At 37.8% G+C, this 14773-nt stretch overlaps 1 pseudogene; it reads left to right on the top strand.

Annotated features, from left to right (window-relative positions):
* Positions 1-3735: 3735 nt before the first annotated feature.
* Positions 3736-4829, top strand: LOC149284272 (E3 SUMO-protein ligase KIAA1586-like; annotated as a pseudogene).
* Positions 4830-14773: the final 9944 nt, after the last annotated feature.

Here is a 14773-nt window from a genome sequence, read left to right as displayed (position 1 = left end):
GGTTACATTAGTGGGGAATTAGATAGGATTAGTGTTAGGTTTAGGTGGGGAATAAAAACAATAAAAGCCTAAAAAATATGACAAAACTTAAAATAAATGAAAATTATATAGGAATATAGAGTGTTTTTTCAATGAGGGCACGGTAACGAATATATTTTTGGTATTTTTAACTGTGGATAATTCATATACCTGTAAAACAATATGTATTGTTCAATATGTATTGTCTTAGATATACAAATGTTTTTTGTTTTTTTTTATTTAAAAAACTTTAAAGAAATTGCTTAAATCATAAGTCCTTAAGGGGCTTAAAGGATGGTAACATTTTATATTCTTTATACATAACCCATTACATCACAGAGAAAATAATGTAGCCATTAGCTGTCCATAACTTGTCAGGCCTCAAAAAAACATATACTCATATAAAAATAACTAAAGATTTGTAAGCATTGTATTCCAAATATGTATATGTATTATGTTAGTAACATACATTGTCTACAAGTGATGTTCTTGTTAAATAAACAGAAGCTGCTAACTATGCCACCGCAAGATGGGAAGATGTGAAATCACATAGCCATTAGCTTAAAATACACATTTGTTGTAATTATGTACCTATGATATAAATATATATATATAAATATATCTTTATGGCTCTCTTTTAGTGGTACTTTAATGACAACATTCTTCAAACTGCAAAAGTCATCTTTGCTTCTTGCAGGCTGAATAATCCTTGGAGATTTGAAAGAATTCTACTTACCTTTCAAGTCCCATTTTGCAATGGATGGCTTACAGTAGGCTCCTTAGAAGAAGAAAGGAAACATAGATACCACGCATGAGGATTTCAAAGAAACCCTACTTAACTATATAGCCCACTGCAAACATAAAACCAATGGAAGCATAGATTTTTTTTCTGTATCTTTTAATATGTCAGGCATGTTTTGGGATGGATCTCTGGGCTACCTAGGACAAGAAAGAAAACAGAAAAAAACTAATTTCTCATTTCTCCTGAGAAATAGATACCACATTAATGTGCAAAGAGGTTTCCACTTTTTTGTAGCTGAACCATTTCAGGGTTTTTATGCAGAGCAACATTTATTATAGTATCAGTAGTACCGTATTTGCTCAGTTATAAGACAACCCTGGTTATAACATGACCCCCGCAAAATTTGGGTCCCTTTACCTCCTCTTTGTCTTGTTATTTTAATTGGGTTTTTTTTGTCACTCCACTGGTGGGACCATACTGAAAGTTGTATTACCGCATCATAATTCTCTGTATTGGTCTCTTGGCTGACCAAGCAATTGTGTAACAGCGGTAAATTATATGCACATCTTTCTGTACTAGACCCGTGACCGTGTCCCAGGGATTTTGTTTGTATAACATGAAACGTTAAAAGAAAATTAATAATTAAAAAAGATCTGTAGCTTTCCATTTCACAATATAGTGGTTTCATTTGCAGAACATCATAGAGGATAGGAAACCAACAGATGGCTTTCAGCTGGGCAACTTTGTTGATATTAGACCAGATTCCCTGGCAATCGAGCCATTAAATCAGAAGGGTGATTATATTGAAGGTCAGTAGACAAAGTCCAGTTCTATTTAACTAAGGATAAAAAGCTTTAAGTTATGTTATGCAGTCTAGTGCTGTCTGCCAGACATGTGTTTGATAATCCCAACACCATGTAAATTATGGTCATTGTAAATGTCTGGTGCCTTCTGAGGACTATAACTACCATTATATCAATACAATCAATACATTACAATATATCACAAAATGCTTGCATAAAAGTTTATCAATTGATTTATAGGGGTTCTTGCAAATCTGTGTCTCTAGTCCAAGTATAAGCTAAACTGTGTAAACTACCTAAAGTGGACCACAGAGATGGTTATCTCTTATCTCTGTTAGAAAGCAAGTACATGCAGGAAAGGCCAGTGGAGACATAACTGTCCTAGGTTTCTAGAAACCCCAGGGTTGGCCCAAGATGACCATTTAGTCGACACATTTCAAGATTAGATGTTTATTTTGGATCACTTAACAATTAGGCAGTTAAATTATTCTTCCTAGTGAACAATATTGAGAACCTACAGGGTCATATAGTGCAGTGCTCCTCAACCCTCTCCTCAGGTGTGTCTAAGGTGGTTAAGGCTTTTTTTGTTAATTAATTGTGCAAGGGTTGAGGAGCACTTAAACAGTGGGTGCTGAGGAGATGGTGGCGGGGTTGGTCATTGTTAGATTAAGGATAACTAAGCAGCCCTGATGCTTTAAGATCGGTGGCTACACATCATGGTTTTATACTCAAGCAGCATTCGGCCAAGTGCATCCAGCCAGCAGGCCCACACTGCAAAATCCAATCCGTCTGGATATGGAGCTTTTGCCCAGTGAGGCAGGTGGTGACTTTTCATTGCTTTTTTCTATTTATATATACCGGTACATTTGTATTGATATCCTTTGCTTTTAATCCAATATGTAATAGTAATAATAAAAGTTTATTTTGAATTAGACACATTACATTGCAAGGTGTATAGCCCTTAGCGCCTCCCATTTCTGGCTGCATCAAATTATAGGGACATTGGACTATAGTCAATATGTGGTTTATTTACTAAAGTAGATACTAGTGAGTTTTATTTGCCCGCTAAATGGTGTCCCTGAAATAACTAACATTGTTGTGAGAAAATTTCCTCTGAATATTTTTTTTTTGTTATGATAATATATCTCTGCCTTATTCTTCTGCATTGTAGTGTTATATTTCTCTGTATTATGATGTATTTTGCTGTGTTATGAGGTGATATCACTATGTTTTAATGTGAAATATCACATTATAAAGCAGAAATATAACATAATGCAGAGAGATATGAGGAATATCAAATCTGTCTGCATTATAACGTGAAAGCTCTGCTTTATAATGTGATATTCCTCTGCATTATACTATATGTCTGCATTATTATGGGATATACTTCTGTATATACTGTTATATAGCGCATAAAAGGTGCTAAGGTAACAATCATTAAAAGAGGTGGGGGTATAAGTGGGTGTGACATAAAGAGGGGAGCATTGCAAGGGCGGCAAAATTAGGTTTTGGCTAAGGTGGCAAAAATCCTTGCACCAGCCATGCTCTTGGAATAACCACAGATTTTCGTTTATTATTTTCACTGGCATTTGGCCAACGCACCATAACAGAAACTTCTTGTGTGTTTAACAGGCAACTTAAAAATTACCTGATCTTACTGTCACTGTTCCCTCTAAGCTGTGCGCTTGTGCGCGCGCACATAAGTTTTGATCAGAGCGCACACGAAGAAAAATTGTGCGCACAACGCTTTTTACCCTGACAAAAAAAAAATTTAAATCCTTTACCGTGATTCGTACAGGCAGTCATCCATCCAACCGCAATCTGTGAGACAGACACGCGACGTCGTGACGTCACACGTCTGTCTTCTTAAAAGCTCGGGGGCAGTCCGTTGCAGAGGCAGAGGTGTGGAGAGAGCTGAAGGACGCAGACGCTGAGTGTTGCAGAGGGGCAGGCGATCCTGCGCTTTTTTCCCGTCACAGTGCGCCTTCCTGCACCGCTTTCCTCGTGCACCTGGTGAATTTCTGTTTTGCAGGTAAATTCTTGGTGAGTACTCTCGCTCTATTGTGCTCCTCTGGTCTCTTATCCGCGTGATTCCTCTCCCGCGCTCTGCATCACACACCATTTATTATTTACCTCCGATTTCCCGATTTATTTTTTTTTGTTGGTTGGGTGATGTGCAACTGTGTTGCTCATCGTGAAGATCTGGGCATTTGTGATGCATGGAAACAAGTACAATTAATAAGAGATGTTGATACTTTAATGAGAACGATTTATACAGTGTTTTCAAGATCATCTGTTAAAAGATGCAAATTTAAGGAAATCGCAAAAAATTTACTGAAAATACTGCTGTTGCTTTCAAACCACTCAATGAAGTCAGATGGTTATCTAGACACTTTGCATTGCTGGCAATAATAAAAAATTATGATGGACTTATCAAATACTTTTCAGAAGATAAGTCAAATGACCCGGTCACAAAATACTGTTACAAGAAACTGACAAACATGACATTTAAAATAGCTTTACATGTTTTAAGTGATGTCTTTGAAGAACTGGCTGCCCTGTGTAAAATTCTGCAAAAGACCAACCTGACACCAATTGATGCCCTTCATTTTGCACACGGCAAAATAAACAAGATCAGAAAGCAGTATTTGGGAGATAATGTTTTATGGAGTGAAAAAGTTCAGTTTTTGTTAAGCCAAGTAGAAGAAAAAGTAGATACACGTCCCCTGATGAATTTTATAAATTCTCTTTGTGTTAATTTGGAAGAAAGGTTTCCTGAAGATGAGGTGCAAGAATGGTCAGTTTTTGAGACATCCTTAATTGCAAATTGTGACTTCATGTTTGGGAATGCAGAAGTTAGTGTCCTGTGTAAAAAATACCATTCTTTTCTAACAGCTGATAATGTTCAACAGTTCACTGATTTCAAGTTTTCCTTGCAAGAGAAAATCCAAACAGATAACAAATTTCATTCAGATGGTGGACTTTTCACTAAAAAATTACCAGTTTTGTGACCTTGCAATATTGATGGACATTGGGGGAACCTTTCTTGCATCTAGTGCAGACTGTGAGAGAGGTTTTAGTTTAATGAATCTACTTAAAAAGATAAGATAAGAAATCGTTTAGGTGAATGCCATTTGGATATGCTAATGAGAATCAAAACCTACCAGTTGGATGGAAATTCTATCAGTCTAGATAGAGTGTACAAAGAATGGGTCAATGCCAAAGACAGGAGAGTGAAAAAATTATTCTGTGATTTATACAAGTAGCATTTTATTTTTATTTTATTTTTTACTTTTACTCATCAACATATAAGTAAATGATTCTGTCAGACTAGCTTCCTAGTCAAAGACTGGGACTTAACTGCTTCCCTTTGACTTCCTTTACTGGGACTGTGCCCTTATTGCTTCAATTTGGCTTCCTTTACAGGGATTGTGCCCTTACTGCTTCAATGTGGCTTCCTTTACAGGGAGTGTGCCTTTACTGCTTCAATTTGGCTACCTTTACAGGGACTGGGCCTTCACAACTGCAGAGAGGCATCCGATACAGGGACTGCGCCTTCACAGCTGCAGAGAGGCATCCGATACAGGGACTGGGCCTTCACTGGAGCAGACTGGCTTCCTTCACAAAGACTGGCATGTTACTCCTCCAGATCAGTCTTAGTAAAAGAAGCCAGTCTGCAGCAGTGAGGGCCCAGTCCCTGTACAGGAAACCACTCTGCTGCAGTGAGGGCCCAGTCCCTGTACAGGAAACCACTCTGCTGCAGTGAGGGCCCAGTCCCTGTACAGGAAACCACTCTGCTGCAGTGAGGGCTCAGTCCCTGTACAGGAAACCACTCTGCTGCAGTGAGGGCCCAGTCCCTGTACAGGAAACCACTCTGCTGCAGTGAGGGCCCAGTCCCTGTACAGGAAACCACTCTGCTGCAGTGAGGGCCCAGTCCCTGTAGAGGAAACCACTCTGCTGCAGTGACGGCCCAGTCCCTGTAGAGGAAACCACTCTGCTGCAGTGAGGGCCCAGTCCCTGTATAGGAAGCTAATTATATGATTCTACTAAAATAGTGGGCATTTATTGCTGCAGACTAACATTCTATTGAGATACTGGAGATTTTGTGATGCAGTTTGACTTCCTATAGAAAGATTTTGATTTTGATTTGACTGGTGCAATCCAAGTGGCTTCCAAGTTACAATACAAAGATTGGCTTCATCTGCAAAGATTAAAATTATTAGGAATGCCAACACTGGCTGCATAAATTAAACATATGATTCACTTGCAAATGCAATTCTGCATTAACATCTACAACAACATCTGGCTTCATTGACTGGTTTGAAAGCAACAGCAGTAGACACCTGTGTAGACCATGGCTACATTTAAGGAAATCGCAGAGGCCACTGTAGACCATTATTCTTAAAGTGTACTGTTATTATTATTATTTTTTTATGCATGGAAGATCTTATAAGAGTCCTCAGAACACCTAGTTTGAAGTTTCCTTGCTAGTTTTCTTAGGAGCTAAAGTCAAATGTTTTGCTATGAGATCTATGTAGTTGAATACCAAAAAATATACAATTATACACTTTAAAACATAATCATAACAGAAATATTTGTCCAAGAAAAAAAAAATCAGTTAATTTTGTTTTGTCAAAATTCTACAAATGGGATTTTAAACATTTATTTAATTGTGAATTATATTCTATTGTATTCTATTACATTTATTTGTTTAGCGCTCACAGATTCCAGAGCACTATGACAATAGTAGACAGAGAAAAATATACTCCACACAGTATGTTTCTAAGTTCCTGACATTGTAAACCTTGTTGCAAAGAGTACTGATATTGCAAAGTAAATGCAATTTTGAGGTTAACAGTTTGTCCTCTTTAACCTTAAGTATATCTTTTGAGAACTATGTTTAATAAAAACATATAATGTGCAATGAATGGTCTGCTTTTAGTTTATTTTCACATTGCATTACATAAAAGTAACAAATACACATTCATGTGTGACTTAATGGAACAACAGATTGAACAAAGTACATATGCATACTTGGTGTATTTACTTATCAATGATACTTTGGCCATAATGATGGCAATTGAACAATTTGACATGACGTACAGTGAGAATTTCACCTTTAAAATAGACCATGGAAGTGGAGTCAAAAGGGGTGGAAATATATTGCTCCATCCCCTTGCAATGTGAATTTTTTCAGCTCCACCAATTTAGCTTTATATGGACTGTGACAGAGCAAAATGGACATTAGGAGAGAGGCTTGTCTGTCAGACAGGATGACATTACAGTAAGTAATACTGTTGTGTAACTTATACTATATTATCACACTATAATGTAGTGTTATTAACCATGAGCGAGCTGTACCAAAAATATAGAATAACAATTTAAATTTAACATTTGCAGAAGCATATTGTGCGCACAAAATTTTGGCTCCAGGAAAATTTTTGCACAAGAGAAATTTTGTGCGCACACCACCTAAGAAAAATTAGAGGGAACATAGCTTACTGTTATTTTGCTTTGTATCCTTGTCTACTATAGTTTGTGATGAGTTAGCTGGGATTGCGGTACCAGGCAGAGGCATGCTATAAATTCTGCATATTTGCTTACATGTAAGTGATTGAATTAGAAGGATAAATTACACAATAATATTGGTCATTTAGTTAGAACACCAAATTATAGCTTAACTATAGTAATTATTAATGAGAGTAATTCCCATATTTAAATGAACAGTGTGCCTATTGGGTGTTACTGCACTTTTATTGCATTTGTATTTATCCATTTCACTATACTTTTCAGGATTATTAATCTTCTATTTTAAACTGTCTATGCTGATGATTATATTGATTATTGTCTACTTCATCTGCATTTTATGGTGACGTTATTTCATGAGAACTCGGCATAACCTTTTCATTATGCAAACTTGCCTTTTTTATTGTTTTTTGGAGTTTCAAAACCAAGTAACATGCAAATAATTATTTTAACTGCTTAGTGATTATATATATATAGCAGTTAGGTTAGGAGATAGAGGTTAGAGGGTAAGGGGTAGTGTTGGGGGTACTGTTAGTGGGTAGTGAAAGTGTTAAGTGCAGTTAGAGTTAATCTATAGTGTTAGTGATTGGGATTATGATCAGATTATGTCACTGGCTAATGGTCAGTTATTTTTATTAAGATTTTGTGTGTGTTTTTTGAATCTTAAATGAACCCTAATAATAAAATAATAATAATATTTCTAAGGCAGCTGTCACTGAGTGGAGGAGGGGTCATCAAGTGGCTGTCACAATGATCAAATTACTCATATTGGTCAAGCGTGATCTTATCCTAATGAGTCCTCTCCGGATTGGCTCTGCAGCAGTTCAAAGCTGCTGCAGAGCGAACTGACAACCTTTGACTTCCAGGTCAATGCTGTTGAAGACTTTAACAAAAAAAAAAATAAAAAAAAATCTTTCAATAGGAACATTGCATTGTTTGGGGCTTGGTCCCCAAAAGCCAATGGGGACCGATGGCACAAGCGTTAAACCCTTCAATGGTGCAATTGCATCAGACGCAATCACCCCATTGAAGGATTTAACATTGCACAATCGCTCTCATTGTGCAGCAGAAGAGGGTTGGGGCTGGTCTCACATTAAACCATTTCTATTAATCTGTCATTACCATTCTATTATAAGGATACATAACTAGATACAGCTCTATATGTCATTTATATAATTCCATATATTTTCACTACATGCCTATAGTATGTAACCTTGTCATGCCTATTTTCATTATTTATTATAAACATTGTATTATCATGTACTGTAGTCCTACAAAAATGTTTTGGTGTTTTTCAACAACAACAAAATACTTGAACAACACTTGTATTGACACCAAAAAGTAATTTCTGTGCGTGTTATCCTCACTTTTCACCTTATAACTGAGATACCCAGCTGTGCCCTGTACTCAGTCTATTACAGATAATAGAGAATCAGGCACCAGGCATTTTATCTGTTGCATGTTATTCCAAGTAGCTTCCTTATGCTGAGGCTGAATGTGCACAGCGTGCATCCGATATGCTGCCAGTCCACAGAGACCAATTTAATGTAACAACGTCGTACTTACTGGCTTGGCTTAACCATAACACCACATGTACACTTATAGGTGGATATAGCCATCAATTCGCAGGTCAGATAAAAATTTTCAGATTACGAAACTGTATGAAAATGCTGAACACACTGCCAGATGTTCCTATTAGTTCAAACAGCGATGCAAGGTTTCTCATTCTCAGGATTCACTTTCCTGGGATATGCTTAATATATGTATCATTTCAGAAAACAATTGTTACAGATCTCTTATCTGGAGCTTTTATGGATGTTGTTATTGATTTTCTGGAAAGCATTGATTAGCTCAGCTAAATTTAAGGATTTGTTTTGCATAATGTAGACTGCACAATGGAATTTTGGAAGGGGAAATGGATTTAAGTAGTTTTGATGACCACATTAATGGGAAGGAAAAATCACACACATGTTGAGAAAATAAATTTAAATATGCACATTAATGTAGATGTGTGGGCCCTTAAAACTTACATTGGGCCCCCTTCTCAAATGCATGGGGGATTCTCCCATATACCTTTGCCCCCCTTCCCCAAACCCCACGTATGTGCTGTGGTAAAAAAACAACGGCAAATAAGAACCACTCTGCTCAGCAAGTCTGCCCATTTACCATCATGTCAAAACCTAGACCTTCATCAGTCCATGGTTTTAGAATCAGGATATCTTTACGCCTATCCAACATATGTTTTAATTCCCTCACTATATTACCTTCTGCCACTTCTGATGGTACGCTGTTCAATTTCTCTACCACTCTCTCAGTAAAGTACAACTTCTTTGCATTACATCTAAACCCCTGACACTCTAGCTTTAGATTACCTCCTGTTGTTCTATCATTTCTTCTTTTTTTTTAGTACTTTCTTAAATCCTTTATAAGTATCTAAGTGTTTCTATCATATACCCCCTCTCTCTTCTTTACTCCAAGCTATACATTCCTGACCATTTTTATCCAGCAAACCATTTACCATTTTAGTAGCCCTTCTCTGCACTCTCTACAATATGCCATTATGGTCCTGGAGATAGGATACACAATAATCTAGGTGAGGTCTGGCCAGAGATTAAAAAACTGGCAACCTGCTTGCTATTTCTGATATTTTATTGCATTGGTTGCTTACATTTAAGTCCTCAGAAATAATTACTCCCAAGTCTCACCCTTCTGTTAAATTGCCTCTCAATGCTATATGCTGCCTTGAATTTTTCCTTCCCAAGTGCATTATTTTGCATTTATCAACATTAAACTGCAGCTGTAAAATTTTTGATCAAGAAGTACTTATTGCCAACGTCCAATCTTTTAGAACTACTCCTGCCAATAGAGACTGGTTAAATAATGATTTTGCCAGACCCATCGGGTCTCATAGATTTGTCTGTTAAAAACGTCAAATTGTGTCTGTGTCTTAATTTTTGGTACATTTAGTATAGTATAGTATATACCGTATTTGCCCGAATATATGCCGCACTTTTTTCCCCCCAATTTGTATCGCCCAACTCCCGGGACATGCAGTTCCGTGCGCCAGGCAGGCAGTAGGGTTAGGATACAGATCCCCCGCACTTAATGAGTTTGAAGGGAAAGTTTCCCTTTTTTGCGAGAGGGATATATATCAATTATTTAGGTATTAAAATTTATAATAACTTTAGTGATATAATAACCCATAATTATCTGACACTATTTGATAGTTTGAAAATCCAACTCAATGAGTGGCAACGTTTAGAAATCTCTTGGTTGGGCAGGCTAAATACACTTAAATCTTATATGATACCTAAGTTAATTTACTTATTTAGAATTATTCCACTTGCAGTGCCCAGTAAGATCTTGAATCAATTTGATAAAATATTTTCAGCATTTGTTTGGTCAAAGAGGAAGTCTAGAGTTTCACGACTTATATTAAGTAAAAGCCAGGCTCAGGCTGGACTAAATTTTCCTAATATTTCTAATCTATATAAAATTTGTTTGTTCAGTCATTGTTTAGCCTGGGATACCAAACGGGACCAAGAATTACCTTGGCGAATCTATGAAAGATGGAAATGTAAGGACCTCGATCTAGCTTATTCCTATTGGCTTGACCCTGAAGCTATAAAGAAATTAAATATCTCTAACCCATTAATATTAAATATCCTAAAAAATATGCTTAGCTTCAAAGCAAAATTTGCTTCTCTAGATCTATGGTCACTTAGCATGCCTATAGAAGTGTTACAATTATTTTTGAATGATATAGATTATAAAATATGGCAGGTCCATGGGATAAAAAAAATAGCAGATATTTTCTCCCCAGGAGAAGTTATATCTTTTTCAGAAATCCAAGAGAAGTTCTCCCTTCCAAATAGGGTGCAGTTTTCTTTTCGAAGATTTATAAGTTTTATTAAATCTAAGACTTGGACTCCTGCAACGGATTTAGATTTATTTATTGAGGGCCACTTCAAAAAAAACATAATAGCCAAATTAGGAAAACTATTAGAAAAAAATTCAACCTCGAATAAGCCTAATACCATTGTGAAATGGGAGGCTGAATTCGATATTCTTTATCCGTCAGAAACCTGGTACTCTGCTTGGACCAAAACAAGGCAAGCCATTCACTGTATTAACCTTCAGGAACAGTATTATAAAATACTCCATAGATGGTACTATACGCCTTCAATCCTACATAAAATGCTAGGAACTACCCCCAATCTATGTTGGAGATGTAATCGGGAACTGGGTTCTATGACTCACATTTGGTGGGATTGTAGCGGATTAACCAATCTAAAATCAGAAATTATGGTTCTGTTCCAGAAGATTTTCAGGTCACAATGGGAGTTAACCCCTCAAGCGTTTTTATTTCATATAGATATTCCCCTTCAAAATAAATTTAATTTCGACCTATCCATTAATATATTAGCAGCAATAAAAATATGTTTGGCCCGTAACTGGAAATCAGAAGAAGTTCCAGCTTGGCTTCAAATTTTGAAGCAAATCGAATATCAACATCTAATGGAGAAAGGCTTCTTCAGAACTCATAATAACTTAAAAAAGTATGATAAGATCTGGTTACCTTGGCGAAATTTTTATTATGATATGGTCTGATCCTAATAGTTTAGACTCCTTGGCAATTTTCTATCTTTTATATTCTCTCTATACCTTTCGAAAGCCTCAACTGCCCTGTCTAAATCTAGGGCTGTAAGCTAGCCATCTAAGTTATGAATGTGTATAGATAAATTTCATATTTGTTTATATATATTTTAGAATTTATTCCTAAAATATTAATGAGATTATGTTACAGCTATTGGAATGATCTTGTTTTGCTTGCTCGTTTGTCTGTTTGTACTTGAAAACTAATAAATATAATAAAAAAAAAAAAAAAAAAAAAAAAAAAAAAAAAAAAAAAAAACGTCAAATTGTGTCTGTGTCTTAATTTTTGGTACATTTAGTATAGTATAGTATATACCGTATTTGCCCGAATATATGCCGCACTTTTTTCCCCCCAATTTGTATCGCCCAACTCCCGGGACATGCAGTTCCGTGCGCCAGGCAGGCAGTAGGGTTAGGATACAGATCCCCCGCAGCACTGCAGGGGACCTGCATCCTACTCTCTGATACACTCAGACAGCCTCCCCTGCCAGCAGTCTCGGCAAGGGAGATTGTTAAAGCACATCGTGCAGACGTGCCGGCAGCGGAGGTTGTTTACGCTCGCCGAACGTCTGCATGATGTGCTTTAACAATCTTCCTTGCCGGCACTTCCCACGGCGGAAGTGCCGGAACCGGAAGTTGTATACGCGTTGTGACAGGCCTCCCTTTTCCTTGGGATTTTTGTCAAGGATCTTGGTTGTTACCACAGTCTTCTAGGGTAAATGAAGCCCAGGACACATCCAGCTCAGTTTCAATGTTTATTTTACAGGAATAAACAGCAGCAGTTATAAGCAGCACAGGATAACAGTCTTTGCTTGAGCACTGGCTTAGTACAAAACAGGTCACAAGTTACCATCAATACAACTTTGCAGAGAGAAACCACCCCTCAGCTCTCCTAGCTGGCATAACAGTGGCTTCTCTCTCTGAATCAGGCTCAGTCCCTTTTATCCTCTGCCTGCTAATTAATCAACCACAGGTGAGCTATTACTTAGTCCACACCTGTGGAGCTCCTGTCCAGAATGCAGACTCTGTACTGGATCAATACAACAATTAGTGCCGTTGGAGCACTGGCCCACCCTGCTCTTCCAGATGCTCCGCCCCAGGGACCCTTACCAAGTTTTGCAAACTGCTAGTAGTGCAGTTTGTAGACAAACAATATCTTTCCCTGGGACATATTTTAAAGCAGACTACTATTGACCAAGGCTGGTCTAATATACCTGCCATCTACCACTTTACCACACCTTTTGTCACAGCGTATTGCGTAGAATAGATGTCCCCCGCCGGCCCCGCAAGAGACCTGTGACTCCGGGAGTCTGCACTTGTAAGTCTAGGGGAGGGGGGCACATCTAGGGGGGGGGACAGAGTGGCAGTATATCTCGGGGGACACACAGAGTGGCAGCATATCTCGGGGGGGACAGAGTGGCAGCATATGTATTACACTTAGAATTACAATTTTTTTTTAAAAAGCACATAACTTTTAGGGTGCGGCCTATACTCGGGTGTGGCCTATAATCGAGCCAATACGGTAATTACTTTAAATTGTAATAGAGGGGCAGTGCAAGGTTTCTGCAAGGTCCAGGCCTTGAACCAATACAAGCTTTAATAGAACATATTGCCATACATGCAGGGTCTCTATACACACACATACACACTGCAAATGTTAGATGATGCTTTATTAAAGCATTATGAGGTACATTTGAACAAACACATCTCCTGACCCACGGTATACATACTGCCAGTAAGCTTCAGCTCTGGCCCAGAGAGGATTCCGGTGGGGGGTCTAGTGTAGAAATGGGATTGCTTTCCTTCCACTGATTGACAGAAAACAGTATCACAAATCAATGCAACTACTAGAGGTTCCATACTTGCAACAAAAAGAAATGTGCTGCTCGCCAACAAATTTTCTCTAGAAGGACCTAAGGATGGACCGTTAGGTCAAGTGGAGGCCATAAGCAGTTGCTTAAACTGCCTATATAGAAGTACCTCCTTTGAATGCTAGGGCAAGAGCACCCACCACAAAATAAAGAAGCTGTACCAACAACCACCATAATTCCCTTCCATTTCAAGATTGCTTTGGGATAAGTCCATAATTTGAACAGGGGGAAAAAATATTTGGAAAGGTGGGTGGTTCATTAAAAACACATTTTATGCTCCTAAATCTTCATTATGCAATTAAAGTAGCTGTTCGAAATAGTTGATCCATCCCAGAATGATGTATGCACAAATGTTTATTTTACATTGCAAATTCTATTTGTGTTAAATAATTTATTTATGTTACAAAGCACTCAGAAGTCTATATAAAACAATTTATTTTAGGACTGCTGTGTTTTATCACAGCCTAGACTGGTTTATTTGCTCTAGTCTGTAATAGGTCCTAAAATGTGGACCTAGAACATGGCCCCTGGAAAACGTAGTAAAATAGTACATCTGTGCCCTCAAAGAAAAAGATTGGTATTCTTATTTGCCCAAGTTCCCCCAATCTCTGGCTCATATATATCTCATAGGTTAGGACACTTACATAGCAGAGTCCAGTTGAGTCAATTGGGGACAACTTGGAGGTGTGGGTTTCGCACCGACAGGTGCATTGTCAAAGCTTTCGATGCGAAACGTGTCAAGCAGGTTCCCTTTGCTTTGGTATCAGCGGGTTTTACCGGCTGGTTTGTTTATCGTTTTGTTTTGCCATTTGTTCTACTACAGGACTACGGACCCAAATAAATGATCAGCTACAACTTTTAATGATACATTACTTGTTAATCGCTTCTTTGAAGGAGTGTCAGTGCCTTGTTGTTGAAGTTGGTTGCTCCACATTTCACACTTGAGCAACCTGAGAGAAACTATTGTCCATCACCTGGCTACAATTTAGGAATTATATGGTTGGAGCTGACATTTCATCTATTTAGTTTGTCAACTTGTAGAAACATTGAATTGAGCCTCAATGAGATTCACTAACTCCCCTCCTCCAAGAAGGGCAAACTGTCTCTTAGTATAAAAAGCCAGCATTTTGCTAATCTGCTCCACCATCTAACCACCT

This window comes from Sceloporus occidentalis, unplaced genomic scaffold, assembly GCF_023333645.1.
Source record: "Sceloporus occidentalis isolate IW3139 unplaced genomic scaffold, rSceOcc1.0.p SCAF_96, whole genome shotgun sequence".
NCBI lineage: Eukaryota > Metazoa > Chordata > Lepidosauria > Squamata > Phrynosomatidae > Sceloporus > Sceloporus occidentalis.
Note: the sequence above shows the minus strand (reverse complement) of the source record. Positions and strands in the feature narration are given on the sequence as shown.